General features: G+C 33.6%; 1 long non-coding RNA gene across 2 annotated transcripts; it reads right to left on the bottom strand.

Annotated features, from left to right (window-relative positions):
• Positions 1-2,118: 2,118 nt before the first annotated feature.
• Positions 2,119-6,510, bottom strand: LOC136834764 (uncharacterized). 2 transcript variants are annotated; one of them, XR_010851873.1, is made up of 3 exons: positions 6,228-6,510; positions 5,656-5,753; positions 2,119-2,714 (listed from the first exon to the last, which is right to left on the bottom strand). It is a non-coding gene; the product is annotated as an uncharacterized lncRNA (long non-coding RNA). The 2 variants fall into 2 exon arrangements; XR_010851872.1 differs by having other exon boundaries at positions 5,662-5,753; positions 6,228-6,503.
• Positions 6,511-7,648: the final 1,138 nt, after the last annotated feature.

Below are 7,648 nucleotides of genomic sequence, written 5' to 3'. Positions count from 1 at the left end.
TATATATATATATATATATATATATATATATATATATATATATATATATATATATATATATATATATATATATATATATATATATATATATATAAAATATAATATATATATATATATATATAATTATATATAATAAATAATGTATATCTATATTATATTATATATAATGTATAATGTATAGTTACACATATATTATATAATATAAATTAAAATACTTGATATCAGTTACATATACCATATAATATTCAATTAATATCGCTTATATATATATATATATATATATATATATATATATATATATATATATAGAATTATCAATTGCCATAGAAAACTGTCAGATCCTGAAACTCTACCATACCGGTCCTATAGCTGGATAATAGAGTTAGGCCGCAGAGCCAAACAATGTCGTTTTAAGGCACTAATCTCCTTGACAATCTGATCCTACGCTATTTTTATCAACCTACCCAGACCTACTACATAATCAAGAAAAACAAAGTTAAGTCAGCCTCTTTGAAAGTGTGTGTGTACTGGATACTGTAACACAATGTCAGGAAATATATAAATAAAAGTTGGATTTTTGAAAAGTTTGGTCTGGTGACCTGGAATTAGAACCGTCTGGTATTCAGTACATGCTTGGGCTTAGATGGTGCAAACTGCAGGGACATGCTAGTGTTAGGTACAGTGAGGCTCATGAGACAATGAATTTAGTTCCCAATTGAAGTCCATCGTGGCAAATGACCTCCAAGGGTTCTTTAACCTTGCATTTCTGCTCTCTTCGTGCCATGAGAATCTTAACGAGTGTTTGATAAAGGTCTTTTAATATGGCATTCTAGAAACTTAAGTGGTTTCATTTAAGGCAAAGAGTGATATGGAAAGCCATTAGGCTTATGTACTGTTTGACCAGTGGTTGGCTGAGTAACCACAAGGGAATGCCAGGGAGTAATACTAACTAAACCGTTGGTCTCTTAGAGAATCTAAGCATGACAATCTGGCCATCATTAGATGGCCGAGACCAAAAAACAAACACTGAGGTACATAAACTCCTTTAACCCTCTTTTGAACATGGATATAGCACCAGTGACCTAACCTCGTAACCGACCCAAGAATTATCGGGTAAGAAGCAATAGGTCAGAATGTGGTACAACAAATCAGTAACTTAGAACTATTTAAAAAAATTGTAGTGTATAGTATGACTTGACAGACCTAGTAAAACTACAAAAGTGACTATGACCTCAGAAGCGATCACGTCGGTGGGACACACTAGGACCATGTAGACGAACCCTCAAAGTCACATGAAAGAGGCTAGACATGTCTAACCCGCCCAGGAAGTTGTGTAAAACCCGCTTATGATGAAGCAGTTGGAAAAGTTTTACCTCGAAGTTTTCCTTTTCGAAACTAAGTAATCTCTTTCGGTTTATGAGAAATTATTTCTCAGCTCCATTCTAAACTTAACAGTTTATAGCAGTTGAGTCCTACACCCACATCTAATGATTTAAGATTTCACAACTTTCAAGTCTTGTCAGTTGAAAGCTATCGACTTTCATACATTGAGGTAATCTTCCTAAATTATTTCCTCTCTAAACTTAGTAAATTTAAAGCAGTTGGGTTCTATACTCTATATAACAACCTTTTAAACTATTTTACTCATTCTGTCTATTTCAGTTCTGTTCTATATTCTTGTATGACAACCTTCTTAAACTATTTCTCTACTCTTATTTAGTTCAATTGAATACTATACCATTAATGAGCCATTCTCGGTGATTCCTCAACTTGAAACTTTTGAATGACAGCAGCTCAGTCAGTCGTGTACTGACATTTGAATATTTTCCGTAGCCTCTTATTCTCAGCTTTGGGCTTTAGTTACTAATGATTCATGTTAAACCCATTTACTAAGCGTTTTTGTTTCAACATGTTATAAACTGCTTACATCGTGTGTTTAAACAATTGCTTGCATTAATACACGTTAATTATGCGAAAATATTAATACGTTTTTACGAAAATCTGAATAGTTTTAATAGCCACGGATTTTGTCCGTTATCTTTAAACTTTTGTATATAGGCTATCGATTTTGAGGATTATTAGCGCAGGAACCAATAATACAAAAATACAAGACCAAAGATTCTCTTTTAATGTATCTTCAGATAACGTCAGCTAGACAGAATATTTCTTGGGTAGCAACTCTTTACAAGACTCTTATGTAACTGTTCAGATAATGTCAGCCTGACAATATTTCTTGGGTAGCAACTGTATACAATAGGCTTCATTCGCTCAGTTTCAAAACACTTTACATAAAACTCTGCAAAGCCCAAAAAATGTGTTCACATACACGGTGTTGTAATTCTACTACATGGTAGTTATGAAAATGTGCGAACAGAAATCTGCGGTTCAAGTTTTTATTATTAGATGAAATTTATTTACATTACCCTAAGAAATGTTCTTACATGATTAAGATGAACATTTTAGGTCAGGAAAAAACAAAACTTATAACCTGTTTGTAATCAAATATGACAACATTAGGAACAATTTCGTGATGGTCTTACAGCATAAGCATCTGAAGCTGATTCAGTCAATACACCTGCCATCTAATCATGCCTTTATTAGGAGAAACTCCATGGTCGCCAGAAACCTTATCATTCAACAGCAGTTACAACAGAATCATCTGTTATATCCAGGTTAAAAGAAACTAGGCAAAAACTGCTATTCAATATTCCAATCTGTAAAAAAAAAAGGCAGTCACACTGAGGCTTCTTGAATGTTTTGAAAGCTAACCCAAAAAATGCAACAAATTAATTTTATCCAAAATGATTGAAAATGGGTTTCACTGTATTTTGGCTCTAATTAAAATCTAACCCTTTTAGGGTTTAACTTCCACAAAAATATTGCAAGAAAATACAATTTTGGTTTAAACAGCTTTATATAAAGGTAAAAAAAAAGGTTGCAAATTTGCTTTAAGAAAACCATTTAAAAGCATTTAACAAAATAATTACATTTGGCTCTTGTCTCCTATCCACAAACTTGGAGTTTTCATCATTTTAAAGAGCTTACCCCCTCCGGGTTCTGACGTGATACATGACATTCACAACCCCCCGAGATTAGGCTCAGGCTTCAGTGGAAAGCTGATAAGACAGTCAAAAATGAGTCTTTGGGTTCGCCTCCGGGTACAGACCCAGTCAGTAGAACAAGGATGTCTGGGGTTTCCTGAGAGGCTTCAGAAGACTGCCACTCCTTTGATATTAAATTTTACCAAAATTCGCCTTTAGAAAAAATAAAAAAAAACTGGTCCTCTTTGGTCAACTGTCAAACCCATTTAACTAATTAACTGACATCACAAATAACTGTGTACACATGACATTTTATCTGTTGCCTGGCTCATAAAAATGCTTACCAACGAATAGCTCAGCATATAGTTTACCCATAATTATACTATGCCATCCCCATTAAAAAGAAGGATCTCTAATCTGAAGCATATGTGCAAACCCTATTGTTTTTAGTGTGGTACCCGGCTCGTCCAACTAACAAGAACGGTTCACCATGAATGCTACAGAAACTAGCAAAAACTTAGAATTATAGTTACTTAGATCCACTCTAGTTCCATGTATTACTACTCTATATAGGAAGCAGTGCTAACTTGGCATTTATGGTTAATTATGCGTAATTACTTTTATAAACTACTTGCCAGTTGAAGGTAACTTGGAACTCAAATGAGATACACTCTAACCAATAAAAATTTAAGAATACAATATGAAAATAAAAAAAGAAAAAGCTCTACTTTATATTAGCCAAAGTAGTGATGAAGCCTCATGCTAAAAAAACCTCCCCTTTTAAAATTTTGCCTCAGAAACCCCTTTAGTTTAAGTCAAGGTATGAATTAACAACTAAATTCTACAGTCAACCCCGCACCAATGTAACTCCTTAAGCTATTTCACTACTACAGTAATTTCTAAACTTTTAACCTAAAACGGGACTTTCATATGATTTCACCAACACAATGTTGTGCATTATCAAAACCTATTTTCTGAAAGAAAAATGTTTCTATTAGCTTGTCTGAGCTTCCAGTTCTACATGGCAGACAAATGTCTGCCATGTACAACCTTCAGTCCACCTTTGTCTGTCAGGCAGCACAGCCACCCCGGCAAAGGTGGACTTAAGAAGCATTAAGACTGGGGCAAAAATTAAGCACTACATGAATGTTATTTTAAAATTTTCGAGTAGTTACGGGTATTACATTAAGTAATAAGATTAAAATGCCTAGCATTTCACGTTGAAAAAACGGCTTATGTCAATTCCTGTCAGCAGGGAAGAATAACTTAAAATTGCTGATTTAACCTGCATGCCCCAAAGTTATAATTAAAAACGCTGAGTTCATGCGAACTGCACATAAAAATTAAATATAAATTGTATCAAATATGGAACATTAGTTAAGCTGATTAGCTATAAACCGTCGTCAAAAGTAAAAACAAATGGATGAACTTTAATAATTTAGTAAATATATCAGCAAGTATTTTATTTTCAGGCCCAAAACACCGTATTACTTAATCACAAAATATGTTAAACTTAAAAAAAAAATCGAGTAGCCTAGCTACAGCAATTAAAAAAGCCGAATACGTAATTATTTTCACGACAAAAGATTTTTATTTCTTAATGTGTCCAAGCATACATGGGAGAAGAATAGATTATCACTTGCTCTAAAAGCAAACTTAAAATAGAAATTGTTACAAAATAAAGTAATACTGCATTAGTGAAGACCATTGTTTTTCACGAATTATAATTAAGCGCTGATTCATCAATAATCTAAGATATAACCTTAGATGTAATGACCACTTTCATAAGATTTATAATTATGATCTGATTATCAACCTTGAAACGTTATGACCACTTTTACTGAACAGCAAGAATTCGAATTACTCTCCGATTTATCAGTAATCTACGATAAAAAATCAAACCTTATTTCGAAATAACTGTTTAGTGAAGCACAGATGGTACTATATTCAACAAAAATCGCTGACAACTCCATTATCGAAAGCGGTTTAAAAGAAAAATATAAAAAGAAACTGAACATTGTCAATGAATTCCTCCTGTTAAAGCCGACCTCTCATGGACCTTATATTAAGAACTTCAAATATTGAATAAAACTAACACGTCAATGAACCACTCCAGTTAAAACTGATCTCTCATGGACCTTAGGTTAAAAGAACTTAAGAATAATGCATACAATCTAACATCTTAAAAATATCAAAAGCACATCTCCAAAGCCCAAATGTTCAGATTGCAGGTTTACAATTACCCTTTATATAACTGGAAATACTACAAAGTTACATCTATCAGCACTACCATGCACGCTTGAAAGGGTTAAAAAAAAACCTTAATCGCAAAAGTATTCTAAATGAAATGCTTAAAATAGTTCATGATTATTTTAGAAGCAACACAGATCACTTACAAAATTGTGATACACGCTATCTATTCATTTAAACATTAAATTTCGAGCGTCCGAAAACAGTTTATTTCTCCAATAATTAAAAATTTCTTATTCACGATCATTTTCTTTCCGTTTGAACAAATTAACTTTCTATTCTGTGGAGCTTTCTTAGCAACTGAACTGCATTCAGAGCTTTTTTCTTATCAATGTAAAATAAAAACCAATAAAAATTTACTTACGAATGCCTCTCTCAAGTGTCAGGTAAGCAGCTTAACTGTAATCAGTCAGTACTTGTCTAGGAACTAACGGTAAGAGCGTAGATAACGCACTGCAGAGTCTGAAATCGAAGTCCATATTAGAAATCTGGGTAATATTAGAAAACTGGCACGTCACCATATCTGTAATTTCTGTTAGGCTACATTAATCTTAAAATATTATGGCGTACCAATTGTAAAACCTAGAAGATGAAAAAACGTACACTTATGGCATCATACCTGCTTAAACCAAACCATTTTTATTATACTAGAAAAAACAAATTAAAATCGTAGAAAAACGAAGGTTACTCTTAAATTTCAAGAAACATTTTAATTTTACAAGAAAAAAATCAAAATTAAAATCGCAGAACTCAATCGCAGAACTCAAACTAACATTTACTCTTAAATTTCAATAATCATTTTAATTGTACTATAAAAACCTAAAATTAAAATCAAAGAATTCAGACTAATATTTACTATTAAATCTCAAGAAAACCGCAAATTGAGTGCACATAAAACCCAACAAAACACAACAGAACGACTCGATCCAATATTACCTTCAAGAACGACACGTCCACACAGTAAGGAACTCGAGAACGAAGTAGCGCAATAATTGCAAAGAAGAAATCTGGAAACACCCGACGCCAATGCCCAAATCCACTCGAATGACCAAATGACGGATGTCGTACCACCCATGAATTCTACACAAACTTCCACATTCACCACAACAAACGTCTGAAGGATGGACGATATATTTAGCGATATTTGCCACAAAACATCTGAATCTTGCGTAGATGCTTTCGACTTCCATGGTCAAGGACCATCAAGTGGCCACGCAACCAAAAGTTTAACTCACACTCTTTCCGCCAGGTGACCGTTTCAAGCAATGCAAACAATATTCAGCCTGCGACCTTTTCGCTAATCTTCAAATAAATATACACATCGTTAAGATGCTGATTCATAATGTAATGCATTTACAGCAAGCAGTAAAAATATTTAGATATTCTATAAAAAAATAAATACAGTACAATACATTTTGGTCAGAAAACAGTTTGTCTCTAGGTGTAGTCATTAAATATATATATATATATATATATATATATATATATATATATATATATATATATATATATATATATATATATATATATATATTTATCCGTAAGTACTCCTCTCCTGATGTAGATGGAAGTGCACGTGTTCCCTCATCTCATTACTGTTGCATAAAAGCAACTAATGGCCCTGGGCACTTTCACATGACGAGATTAGCATTTTAAATGCAAATGTGATCCTCTTAACTCTAAAAAATATATATTAGTTCTCTGCGACTTTTTCATGTTTGTTACTTATCAGGTTTGGGCAATATGGATATGGTTCAGGGTACCGATATGATGTAAATATTATACCTCTCTCTCTCTCTCTCTCCCTCTCCCTCTCTCTTTTGAAGAACGTAATTGAATTGTATTAACAACCTTGTAATGAGTAGGACTCCCCCCTTCTCTCTCTCTCTCTCTCTCTCTCTCTCTCTCTCTCTCTCGCTTGTGGTCTTTGAGAGGTCAAGATGTTTTAGGTGGACATGAACGTTCCTTTCTATCCTGAGAGAGAGAGAGAGAGAGAGAGAGAGAGAGAGAGAGAGAGAGAGAGAGAGAGAGAGAATATCTATGTAATTCTTCACGTACTACAATTGTCTCCTCTCTGGCAATGACTTGTGCCTAAAGGTGTGCAAGGCGCCTTCTACAGACATGCCTTGTTATTCTCTTCACATTTATTTTCCCGAGTCTCAAAACGTTCACTTTTTAATTTCCCTTGCATTTGTTATTTTCTTTGGACTTGGGCTACACAAAGACTATAGGTCGCACGTCCTATTGGCCTTTGAATTATATATGTCACTGACATATTGAGACAGCTCATTAAACCTGACCTATTTTTACAGGGTGTTAATTAGCGTTCCATTTAGGCGCATGCGCAGACAATAGAC

Source organism: Macrobrachium rosenbergii, chromosome 54 (genome assembly GCF_040412425.1).
Source record: "Macrobrachium rosenbergii isolate ZJJX-2024 chromosome 54, ASM4041242v1, whole genome shotgun sequence".
Classification (NCBI taxonomy): domain Eukaryota; kingdom Metazoa; phylum Arthropoda; class Malacostraca; order Decapoda; family Palaemonidae; genus Macrobrachium; species Macrobrachium rosenbergii.
The sequence above is the reverse complement of the archived record's forward strand: the minus strand, read 5'-3'. Positions and strand labels throughout refer to the sequence as shown.